Genomic DNA, 12,711 nt, shown 5'->3' with positions numbered 1-12,711 from the left:
TAAAATTCAGTATTTTCTCCTTCCTACTCTTGGATCCAGATGTATTCTCATAATCTCTTAACCACATCATCACCTAGCCAAATAACTCTCCAGCCTTGGATTTCTCATTATCTTCTCATTCTTATTGATCTTAAGCTTCCTGGACATTTTGATGATGAATAAATAACATTTTAATATCTGAACTTTCCAGCACTCAGATATTCCCAAACAAAAATCATTTGCCATTGTTCAAGCCTTTAAAGACTTCCTTTTTGTGTGTGTGCAGCCTCCCTCATCTTCCCAAAGTACTTTTCTTCCTTGTTTAAAACTGTAACTCTAGGTTTAATTCTGATGTCAGTATCTTTTATGTGAGCCTTCCCTAATTGTACACTTCAGAATCAGTCATATTAGACTTTTATACTTAGCATCACCTACTCAAGCTGGTCTTTCAGCTCATGCAGGATAGACATCAAATACAGCTAACAGAGAGGTGGAAAGACTCATTTGTTGCATTGATTAGTATAGCAGGGTGGCTACCCCAAAGGCAGAGTAGCCAGGCAGCAAAGTAACCGATCCATAGACAGAGTGGCAAGGAAGTCAAGGGGCAAACAATATTATACAGTTGTGTGGACCAGAAATTTGCATATTTATACATACATATTTATATGAATGTGTATATTTATGTTTATAAATATATAAATTTATAATATATAAGTTGCATATTTATATATGTAACAATATTTATGATTATGTTGTAATCTTAGAACTTCTGTGCTATTTTGCATACGATGTAAAATATGTCCAAAATTGTGTCACCCCATCCCCACTCTCCCAGTATATTTTAATGCAAAAATCCATTTAAGTACAGTTTCATTCAAGAGGTTATGGTCCGACTTGCTTGCGTTAGTTTTTGTTTTCTTCTTGTTTGTCTTGAACAGTAGATAATTGGGGGAGGCCTTTTATTTTTACTTTTTATCTTAAGCATAAAGTATGCAGTGCTTTTTCTTTTAACAGTCTCCAACTTTAACTTTATATTTCTTGTTCCTGCCATTTATCTTAAAGATAGAATAAGTAGTGCCTTTCTGTTGACTGTCACCAACTTTTAGTCCTATATTACTGCCTTACACAGAGTCTGTTTTTTACTATTAAAGGTATTTTAAACTGTTTTTTCACCATATTCTGACTTGTATTCCTCTATCTTCTAGCATAAAGATTATAAAGATTAGGATACAATAAATATTGGAGTCGATATAATTAATAATGACTACAGTAATAAGAGGCTTTTGGTCATTGGTGGTTTTTCCCTACATCTTAAACATAAATTTTCAAGTTGTAGACTTGAATTTAAAAATTTTGTCTATACTTTCTGTCTCCTGTTTTGTGAATCATACACATTCATAATCCCTTATCTGTAATTCTGGAATCCCAGATCCCCTGGAAACTTAAAAGTTTTTTTTATTTTTTTATTTTTTTTTTTTTAAAGAGAGAGTGGAGAGAGAGAGAGAGAGTGAGAGAGAATTTTTTAATATTTATTTTTTTAGTTTTTCGGCAGGCACAACATCTTTGTTTGTATGTGGTGCTGAGGATCGAACCCGGGCCGCACGCATGCCAGGCGAGCGCGCTACTGCTTGAGCCACATCCCCAGCCCTTAAAGTTTTTTTTTAAAAAAAGTTTAGCACTAAAATTTATTTGGAACATTTTACTTGCATTGGTGTGAGGTTTTTTTTTTTTTCTTTATTCCTATAATCTTAGTATACTTAGTGTTAATATTAATGTTTCTCTGCAGAAACATTATGTTGATTTTGAGATGCTGTTCCAGTTTCCACTGGAATTGTATGTACTGCATAATAAGGGATATCTGGACTTATCTTTCTGGGCACATCACTATACTCCTAGCATCCTTGTAGTTAGGTAGTATTTGTGCAGCAAATAAATGTAGGTTCCAGTGATATATATCATTTCAGGCCTGGTGTCTAACCTCATACCAATCCTCCATTCTTACTTTCCTCTATGAATGTCTATTAGAAACACAAGATTCAGTGGAAGGCATCTCCAGGACCCTATAAGACAGTAGAACTACCAGGTGATATGATGTAGGTGAAAAATAAAACTTTTATTGTCTTAGCCAGTGATATTTTGGGGTTGTTTGTGACAGAAATTAGTCCGTGATGACTAATATAACTGAGTGCTAGGTAACTTGCCTTTGCCTTTCTACATTCACTCTGTTTTTCAGAGGCTGGCCTCTTTGGAGGACATTGTTGGGCTTCTCTTTTCCCTGCATTCCAATTGGCCATTAGGGAATATAAGCAGGGTATTGGAGGGAAGAAAGAAAAGTTGGGGTATGTATTCTCTTGGCTCCCTTCCTGCAGGGTCTTCTCTGCTGCTTGCATCTCTCTATGGTGATTTTGGGTTTTGTTGGGTAATCTTTTGTATGTCTGCGTTCTGGTAATTGCTCACTCTTAACCTCTACTTCAGGTATAGTATCTCACTATATTTTGTAGTTTCCTTAAACCATGTCTTCTTTATATATAATCTCTTATGTCCCAATTTGAATGTGCTTCCTACTAAAATCCTAACTGCTTTAATTCTTCCTAAATCTGAACAAGTCTAAATACAGAAATACATTTTGCTTCAAAGAGTACCTTCAAATAAGGGGTTGTAGATCCATACCAAGTTTGTAGATTTAGAGTATTAATTGTAATATTTTTATGGCATGTATTAGACTTTTAATGTTTGAAATGAATTTATGTATGCATACTTTTCTAAAGGCAGTTCAGGTTTCAAGATTAAAAATTTTATCACACTAAAAATGGGTTTTTGCCTATATTTAAAATTAGAACATTCAAAGCATTATAGTATTATATAGCACTGAAAAGTGACTTTAAATGTGGATATAACAAGTGAAAAATGACTTGATTTTTAAAAGATACTTTCTTTTTGTTCCTCTCTCTTGGATAATGGTATCCCCATCTCCCCTGAGGTTTAAATAGAAACCTGCCTTTACCTGCTCTTACCGGATACATCTCGTAAGTCATTAAGTCTTGTTGATTTGCTTCAGAAATTTTTTATTTTTTACCCTCATAGTACAGACTCAGTAGTGTTTTTATTGTTGTTTTTAAATTCTTTTATTTAAATATGCCTTTATTTTATTTATTTATTTTTATGTGGTGCTGAGGATCGAACCCAACCCCAGCACCCCCAGACTCAGTAGTTTTGTTCATTGACTAAGATGGAATTGATAAACTTGTTTGTGAAGGACCAGATAGTGTGAGAACCATTTTTAGCTTGCAAGATAGTGCTAATGGACTGTGTAGTTTGCTGACCTATGGCCTAGGCTTTTGTCGTATACCCTCCAACTTCCACATTTTTTCCCAGAATGCTCTGTCTATAATATGGGCATAGCACTTTCAGGTAGATCTTTTATGTACTCTTGTTATATTTAAGGCATTTATATACCACTTTTGACATTTTTGTCGTTTCATAACCGCCTATGCTATTACATTCTCCAAATTTTTATTTGACTGTTTTCTTTAAAAGAAAATTTGTACTATAAATGGAAAGTATATTGATACCATAACTAGAAATCCAGTAAACAACAAGTAACAGTAAAAAGAAATGTACAACTAGCAAATGCCTTTCTTTCTTTTGTATTGGGGATTGAACCCAGGGGTGCCTAACCACTGAGTCACATCCCCAGCCCTTTTTTATATTTTATTTAGAGACCAGGTTTTGCTGAGTTGATTAGGGCCTTTATAAGTTGCTGAGGCTGGCTTTGAACTCTCCATCCTCCTGCCTCAGCTTTCTGTGCCACTGGGATTATAGGCATGCACCAACACGCCCAGCCCCAACTCTTTTTAAAACAGGATCTTGCTAAGTTACTTAGGGCCTCACTAAGTTGCTGAGGTTGGCCTCAAACTTGTGATCCTCCTGCCCCAGCTTCCTGAGCTGCTCGAAATCCAGGCATGCGCCACCATGCCTGGCAAATGCCTATTTCATATACCACCAAATCATATATGTATCATATTTCAAAAAACCTGTGGTGTGGCTGGGTGTAGTGGTGTGCACTTATAATCCCAGTTATAAGTTGATACCCTGTCTCAAAAAATAAAAAGGTCTGGAGATGCAACTAAGTAGTAGAGTGCCCCTGGGCTCAATCTCCAGTTCCAAAAACACAAAAACAAAACTCTTGTTTTAAGATAAACCTTTTGTTCCTTAGCATCTCATACAAGTCTCATACTGCTCACTTTACTTGCAAGATTGCTCAGCTAAAGCAAAAGATTCAAGTCATTTTAGTAAGAGGCTGGATGCTGGCCTTACATTCTGGAAATCTGATGGTGCTGGTCCCAAGTAAACATATTTGAGCTTGGACTATTCTCAGGAAAGTACATTGATGATATACTGCAGAGGGTATCATCAGAGCAGATACTAAGAAGACTCTAGGGGTTGGCAAAGCTACAGAGGCAGCCCACTATATTGATCGAAAAAGTTTTAAAACCATTTGTTTCAATTGGTCACTTAAATTGAATAATAGAAGCTGGGTTAACATCATAGAGTATAAGAACATCTGTTAGAGGGATGTTCCAGATTTGATACCATATGCCTCACATTATGCACTAGCTATGCTGACTATCTTATCATTGCCCTCCTCTGCCATGCCCTGCCATCCTGCCATGCATCCTTCAACTTCTACTTTTTTTTTTTTTTTTTAAATACTGAACCAAGGAGCACATTACTACTGAGCTAAGTCTCCAGCCCTGCCCCCGCCCCTTTATTTTATTTTTGTTTTTTAGAGGCAGGTTCTTGCATAGTTGCTTAAGGCCTCACTATGTTGCTGGGCTGGCTTTGAACTTGTGATTCTCCTGCCTCAGCCTCCTGAACCACTGGGATTGTAGGGGTATACCACCACACCTGGCTCAGCTTCTACTTTTGATTAAAGATCTGACTCCCTCTCCTCTGGAGGTTTTTTTTTTAAGTTTTATTTAGATATAATTCACAAATCATAAAATTCACCCCTTTAATAAACATACATTGTAGTGATTTTTTAACATTTCAAAGTTGTGTATTTATCACCACTAACTTTAAATGTTTTCATTATTCCCAAAATAAACCCTATAATCATTTGCAGTTACTCCCCTTTCATCCCCCTCCCCAATACCTGGCAATTAGTAATTACTTTCTATGGATTACATGTTCAGATATTTCATATAAATGGAATCACACAATGTTTGCTGTTTTGTGACTTGCTTCTTTTACTTTATATAAAATGTTTTCAGTGTCCACCTGTCATTTATAAGAACTTTATTTATACACACACACACACACTAGTAGTAGATGGACACAATACCTTCGTTTTGTTTATTTATTTTTATGTGGTGCTGAGGATTGAACTCGGTGGCTTACATGTACAAGGCGAGCACTCTACTGCTGAGCCCCAGCCCCAGAACTTCCATTTTTTTTTTTATAGCTCAGTAATATTCCACTATATGGGTATACCACATTTTATTTGTCCATTCATCTTTCACTTGAAATTGCTTCCATATTTTGGCTATTATGAATAGTGCTACTATAAATATTTGTGTATTAATTTCTATGTGAACCTATATTTTCATTTTTTTAGATGTATCTAAGAGGGGAATTTCTGGGACGTATAGTAATTCAAAGTTTTACCTCTAAGGAACTATCACGTTGTTTTCTAAAGTGGTCATGTCTGTACTTTCACAATGGCAGTATAAAAGTTTTTCCACATATAAAAGTTTCTTTACATCTAAAAGTTTCTCCACATCTAATTTCTCTACATCCTTACCCAATACTTGGTATTAGATCTATGTAGACAAATTTTGATTAAATCCCTCCTCTACTAAACCAGAGTAAGTTTATTGGTTTTTTATTTCCTCGGATTGAACCCAGGGGTGCTTAACCACTAAGCCACATCCTCAGCCCTTTTTATTTTTTATTTTGAGACAGGGTCTTGCAAAGTTGCTGAGTCCAGCTTTGAACTCCAGATCCTCCTGCCTCAGCCTCCCAAACTGCGAGGATTACAGGTGTGAACCACCATTAATTAGTAAATAACACGGCCACACTCAAATATAATTTTTCTGTTTACACATTGGACTTTTAGCTCCTAGGTCTTACATGCCTTTATCTGGGTACACAGAAAATCTAGCAGAATATGTGGCATTTCATACAACATTTAATAAATGAATCTAGGTTTAAATTATTATTGTATTTGTAATCATTCATTGATAGGATTAAAAGTAAATTTTTTTATAGAAGCTAAAATTACCAGTTTTAATTATAGACACAGATGATTGTAGTTTGAATAAAGGATACTGGATTTCATTCTAGTGATTAGAATTGAGCCAAAAGATTTATTGAATGGCTTTGTTTTCTGTGATTCTTGGTTTATAGAAGTACAGTAGCTTTGGGTGTTAATGAAACAAGGCTTCACTTTGGTAAACAAAGATGATTTAGTGTTTGTTACATACTGAAGAATCGGGGGTTATGACTGGACACATACGAAAAAAGATGGTTAGTGATTGCAGTCCATCTACTGCTTTATAAAAACAGAGCTGGGGATTGAACTCAGGGGCACTCAACCACTGAGCCACATCCCCAGCCCAATTTTGTATTCTATTTAGAGACAGGGTTTCACTGAGTTGCTTAGCACCTCACTGTTGCTGTGGCTGACTTTGAATTTGGAATCTACCTGTTGCCTCTGGAGCTGCCAGGGTTACAGGCATGCACCACCACTCCCAAAAACAGTTATTTTTTTGAACCAACTGTGGTTCACTTCTTTTAGGTAAGTATGTAATCCTTGAAAGAAAATAATCCTGAGAGATATCTACAAGGCTTGATTATTTTAAACATCTGGAAAACTTCTAAAACAAGCATGTAAGAATAAATACATCCGGGCTGGGGTTGTGGCTCAGCGGTAGAGAGCTAGTCTAGTATGTGCAAGGCCCTAGGTTCGATCATCAGCACCACATAAAAATAAATGAATAAATAAATAAATAAATGAATAAATAAATTAAGTTGTTGTGTCCAACTGCAACTAAAAATATTAAATATTAAAATAAAGAATAAATACATCCAAATGAATGTTATTCCCTACAGAATAGTCACAGGTGGAGGCGATATACTTACTTCAAACCATGCTAACTTTCAGTACATCATTTTAGAGGAATAATGTTTTGGAAGTGCTGCCAAAGTCTGAAGCACTTTATTTTAGAATGTGGTAAGAAAATTTTCAAAGTTGAAAGCATTTTGGTAAACAAAACGCCAAGTTTAGTAATACTGTTTCTTTGTTTTGGTTTGGTTTGGTTTTCATGTGGAAGGTTATTGTTTTGTTTTGGTTTTATGCAGTATTGTAGGGAATTGATAAGACTCTCTACCACTGAGCTACATCCCCAGCCTTTTAAATTTTGAAACAAGGTCTTGCTAAATTGCTGAAGCTGGCTTCAAATTTGTGATCCTCCTGCCTCAGCCTTGATAGTTGCTGGGATTACAGGCATGCACCACCATACCCTGGTTAAAATGAGGGGTTTTTCTTGGTGTAATTACAAACTGGTTCTGAGTGGTATTTGAAAAAGGCCCCAGAACATTTTCAGTAATGCTGATATTATTGAGATAAAAATATGACTAGTCACCATGATTTCTTTGACAAACTAGTTAGCAGTTTAGGAGTTTTATTATTTATGTTCAAAGTTAAAGTCAATTTACAGTCATCTTATAGTTAATACATGAATATAGCTATTTTACTAGTTTCAAGTGACTCCTTGATTCTTTGATTTAATGTAACTTTTTTGTTTTGTGGTACTGGGAATTGAAATCAAGGCTCACACATATTAAACAAGTACTCTACCATTGAGTCACATCCCCAGACTTTCAATTAATTTGGATATGTCTTACAGAAACTTGGGCTTTCAAATGTCTCTAAGTTTATATCTAATAATCTGCAGCTTTCTTATAGAATTTACAGTCAGAACAAAAGACTCATAGTATTTCATGAAAGTATGACATTAAGCAAGAGGGATTTGATGTGATCATAGTAGAAAAGCCATACATGTTGAAATATCCTATAAAATAGATGAAATTATTTTTAAACAGTTATTTGCTTTCTTTATTTGTCATTGGTATGAGGAAATACAACAGAATAGATAAAGTCTAAGTAATAAAACGGGTAGATGCCTGTGGCTATGTGCCAGATACTCTTAATACCATATAACATCTCAGATGTGATAATGGTAGCTGAGGCTTTGGTTAGCAGTTGAGGGCTTTTTCAGTGGTTACTATGATATATGGCATCCTTTTCCCCCTTACATGCTTTTGGGTTTTGCCCCTTTCTTTCTTGATGAAAAGCCATTAAATCTTTGTTTCTTTTCTGTCGAGGCAAGCATTTAACAGACGTTTAAACTCCCTCAGTCGCAGAGTTCACTCAGTTTATTTAAACTGTAATGTGACTATGGGCAACCAGAGTATACAAAGTGGAAAAGCTATGTTTCCTGGTATGAGTATTTCATCAGATTAATTGATTCTTGGCCTTTTAATATTCATGCAAATATTCAAATATCTTATTTTTATTGTTAACAAATCATATTTGTCATAGGGTAAATAAATAACAGATCTTTTAAATTAAAAGCCAGTTATTTGAAGCACAACTCAAGAGGGCAGATACATGGGAAATTGTACCATATGGGTTCAGTCATTTAAAATATATATATTAATTATAGATGGACACAATACAATACTCATATTTATTTATTTTTGTGTGATATCAAGGATCAAACCCAGTGCCTCACGCATGCTAGGCAAGCACTCTACCACTGAGCCACAACCCCAGCCCTGGTTCAATCATTTTTGTTTCTACTCTTGTTAATATCCAAGAATCTCTTATACAGGGAACAGTAGTAATCATTAAAATGTTTATGGAACAATAGTAGAATGAATATGACATTATTACCCTATGTACATATGACTACATGACCTGTGTGATTCTGCATCATGTACCACCAGAAGAATGAGAAATTATATTCCACTTATGTTGTGTCAAAATGAATTCTACTGTCATGTATAACTAATTAGAATAAATTTTATATGATTTAATCTACTTCTTAAAACACCATGGCATACATTTTAAAATATATATATATATATATATATATATATACATGTATGTGTAGTGTGTGTATGTGTGTGTGTGTGTGTGTTAATCAAAAGACACAGTCACTTATGAGATTATAACACAGAATATAGGTTATAAAGTGCTTTTTTTGGTACTGGGGATTGAACTCAGGGGCACTCAACCACTGAGCCACATCCCCAGCCCTGTTTTATATTTTATTTATAGACAGGGTCTCACTGAGTTGCTTAGTACCTCGCTATTGCTGAGGCTGGTTTGAACTTGGGATCTTCCTGTCTCAGCTTCTGGAGCTGTTGGGATTAAAGTTATGTGCCACCACGCCTATAAAACTTTTTGTCATGTTGTTTCTATTAAACCACAATGCTCTTTGTGTTTAGAATGTATTTTGAACAGACAAGAACCAAGCAATAAGTGTGTTTCATTTTCATACTTCAAGCTCATCAGTAACTTTGAGTAAATTCATAATCTCAGGCCAGGAATTTTAAGTAGGGATAAATGGGTGTATTTATCCTATGTATCTCCCTTAGTTCTTAAATATATTTAATGGACTGGGGGCTGTTGAACCAAAATGGCATGTTTTAAAGTTGAGCGTCTTAAAGACCTCATTTGTCACAGTTTTCAATGTGTGAAACAAACTAACCTGCTTAACACATTATTAACACATTGAAGTAATATGTTTTTACTTCCCTGACTGACTTCCCTTGGACAATTTACTGTACTGAATTGTTCACAAGTCATCAGGCTTGATAATTATTAATTCTTAATTCTCTGAGATTGTTTCAAGTATAACTCTCCACTGCTCATGGCTTCTTATTTGACAAATAGTAGCCTACCCAATCCCTCATTCTTTTATTTAATCTCTTTCTCAGGACTTTGATGCTAAAACTGACCCTAGAATAAGTCTTGGAGGTTTGACTTGGTCTGTCTTCATTAGGTTATTGTTAAGTCTACTAGTCACATCTTTGATTTATGTTTTTTCATTTTGTTTTTATTTATAAGCTCAGATAAAGCCGGTCAGAAAAAGAAACTTGGGAGGGAGCAATAGATAAGCTAAAATTAAAATGATGACTATTGGTAAGAAGAGGGAAAAGAGTATAGCATATAGGACGTGCAGAATCTCAGAAAGCCTGGTGGCAAGGGAGAGCATGGTAAATTGATAGATAGAAATAAGTTTTGCTTTTTTGAACTATAGAATGTGCGGGGACTGGTATTTTAAAAAATTAAAATAGTATCATTAAAGGCAGCTAGGGTCTGGTCATAAAGTAAGCCATCATCTGAGATAGGGGAAAATTATTGAAGATTTGGTTTGTTGCTGTTTGTAAGAACTTGTCTGGTAAGATTTGTTGGGGAAGGATTCCTGCCTGCAATTGGCCATGTAGAGCTAAATTAAGCTAATATAGTATGTGTGTGCTTTGAAGAATTTTGTTTGTGCCTTTGTATTTCTCATTTTTTTTTTTTTTTTTTAGTGACTCTTTGTATTTTTCGTCTTTAAACTTCTAGTTGTTTGACCATACCTACCTGTTCACACATTATCTAGCCTCTTTGCATTTCTCCTGTTTTCCTACTCATCCTAGATCCCTTGGACAGATTCTCCAATAGTTCTTTTTCTTAGATCCATTCCATTTTTCCAGGATAAGGCAGGTAATAAGACATACTTAATATACTATGTTTCTTTTTTGGTATATATATTTTTTATTTTTCCTCATTTTTATTAGTACATTATAGTTGTAAATAATGGTGGGATTTATTGTTACATATTCATACATGCAGACTGTATAACAATATAATTTGGCCAATATCACTCTCCAACACTTTCCCCCTACCTCCCTGGTTATATTTCTTCTAGTTGTTTTCTTTTTCCTTCCTCCACTGACATTGATTCTAGGTGTGCTCTACCACAAATTCAAAATTGGAAAATAGTCCAATTTAATGCTCGTTTTATTTATTTATTTCGGTACTGGGGATTTAACCCAGAGGTGCATCCTGGATTAAAGACAGACACACCAAGTCAAACCTCCACTGAGGTACATCCCCAGTCTTTTTCATTTTTTCTTTTGAGTCAGGATCTCACTAAGGCTGAGGCTGACCTTGAACTTGTGATTCTCCAGTCTTAGCCTCCTAAGTCCCTGGGATTATAGACATGCACCACCACTCCTGACTCTTTTTGTTTTTTGATTTTGAGGCAGGATCTCAGTATATTGCTGAGGCTTAAGTTGCTGAGCTTGCCATTCTCCTTCCTCAGTTGCTTGAGTAGCTGGAATTACAGGCATGTACTATGGTGCTTAGCTTCTTTTATTGTTTTCATAAAGTTATATAGCTTGCGTGTTTATAGCATATAATTTTTGCTTATCTAATATTTGCATTTTCCACATTTCAATCTTTAAAAAAACTTATTAATGGTCACATAATATTTAGGTTAGAGTGTTGACATTTACTTAGTTTCTTAATGGTTAATATGTGGCACTGTTTTTATTTTCCTTGCTGTTAGAAATTCTAATATGTTGTTGGACTGGAGATACAGCTCAATTCCAGTAGTGTAGTTCCTGCCTATCATGTGCAAGACCCTGGGTTTAGTCCGCAGCACTAAGACAGAGCATGTATGCAAGTAAGCAAGAAAGCAGTGGTTTTTCTAGAATTTGGGGTTGTGACTAATTTGACAGATTGCTCTCTAAAGAATTGTACCAGGATGTGAATGTGGCCATTTCATCATACCATCTGTAATTTAGCATTTTATTACTTTAAAAAAATTGCTTGTTGTTTTAATAGTAGGAAATAATTCTTCTGATTTTATGATTTCCTTGTTAATATTATCTTTTATAGTCCACTGTGTTTGTGGATCACATGAATCGAGCATTCAATTGGACTATTTTCCAGTTTTTGTCAGCAGTTATTTATTGACACTTTCCTTTTCCTTTTTATTTCTGATTCTGTTCTTTCTAAATTTAACCAAATTTGAGAACTAGGCACAGAGCTAATTTGCTGGTATTGTATAACTAATGAGCAAAGCTTTATCATATATTGAGTTCTTACGTGTACTGTGTTCTGATTGTGTTATTATTTCTGTATTGTGTTTTTGTTGTCATTTTTGTTTTTGTTTTTTGGTGATACTGGAAATCTGGTGATACTGGAGATCAAGCCCAGGACATTGTGCAAGCACTGAACTACAGTCTCAAACCCTTCCTATTTTTATGTTATTACCCTCCGTATTAATTATGGTAGTTGATGCATGTTTTCCTCTTAGGAAAGGCTAAGATCCCCTCTCTTTCTTCCTTTTTCTGTTCTTTCTTATGTATTTCTCCAAATAATTTTATATATTTTATTTCCCAAAATATTCTCATTGTAATATTTGTCAGAATTGATTTAATCCATAGATTGTTGGAAATAGTTGCAGCTTTACAATATCCAGTCAAGATGTGTCTTCTATATTTAGCCTTGGTTATGCTCCAGGTACCAACTAAATATTTGATTGAGTCAAAAGAATGGAGAGTGGCATGCAGTAGTGCATGCCTCTAATCCCGCCGACTTGGGAGACTGAGGCAGGAGGAGACTGAGTTCCAGCCCTGCTTCAGCAATTTAGAGAGGCCCTTTCTGTA

At 35.1% G+C, this 12,711-nt stretch overlaps 1 protein-coding gene across 2 annotated transcripts in view; it reads left to right on the top strand.

Annotated features, from left to right (window-relative positions):
* The window catches only part of Nf1 (neurofibromin 1), a 248,842-nt gene that overhangs the window by 156,226 nt on the left and 79,905 nt on the right, over positions 1-12,711 (top strand). The gene's annotated exons all lie outside the window — the stretch shown is intronic.

Source organism: Callospermophilus lateralis, chromosome 11 (assembly GCF_048772815.1).
Source record: "Callospermophilus lateralis isolate mCalLat2 chromosome 11, mCalLat2.hap1, whole genome shotgun sequence".
Classification (NCBI taxonomy): Eukaryota; Metazoa; Chordata; class Mammalia; order Rodentia; family Sciuridae; genus Callospermophilus; species Callospermophilus lateralis.
This window is presented reverse-complemented; position numbering and strand designations above follow the sequence as displayed.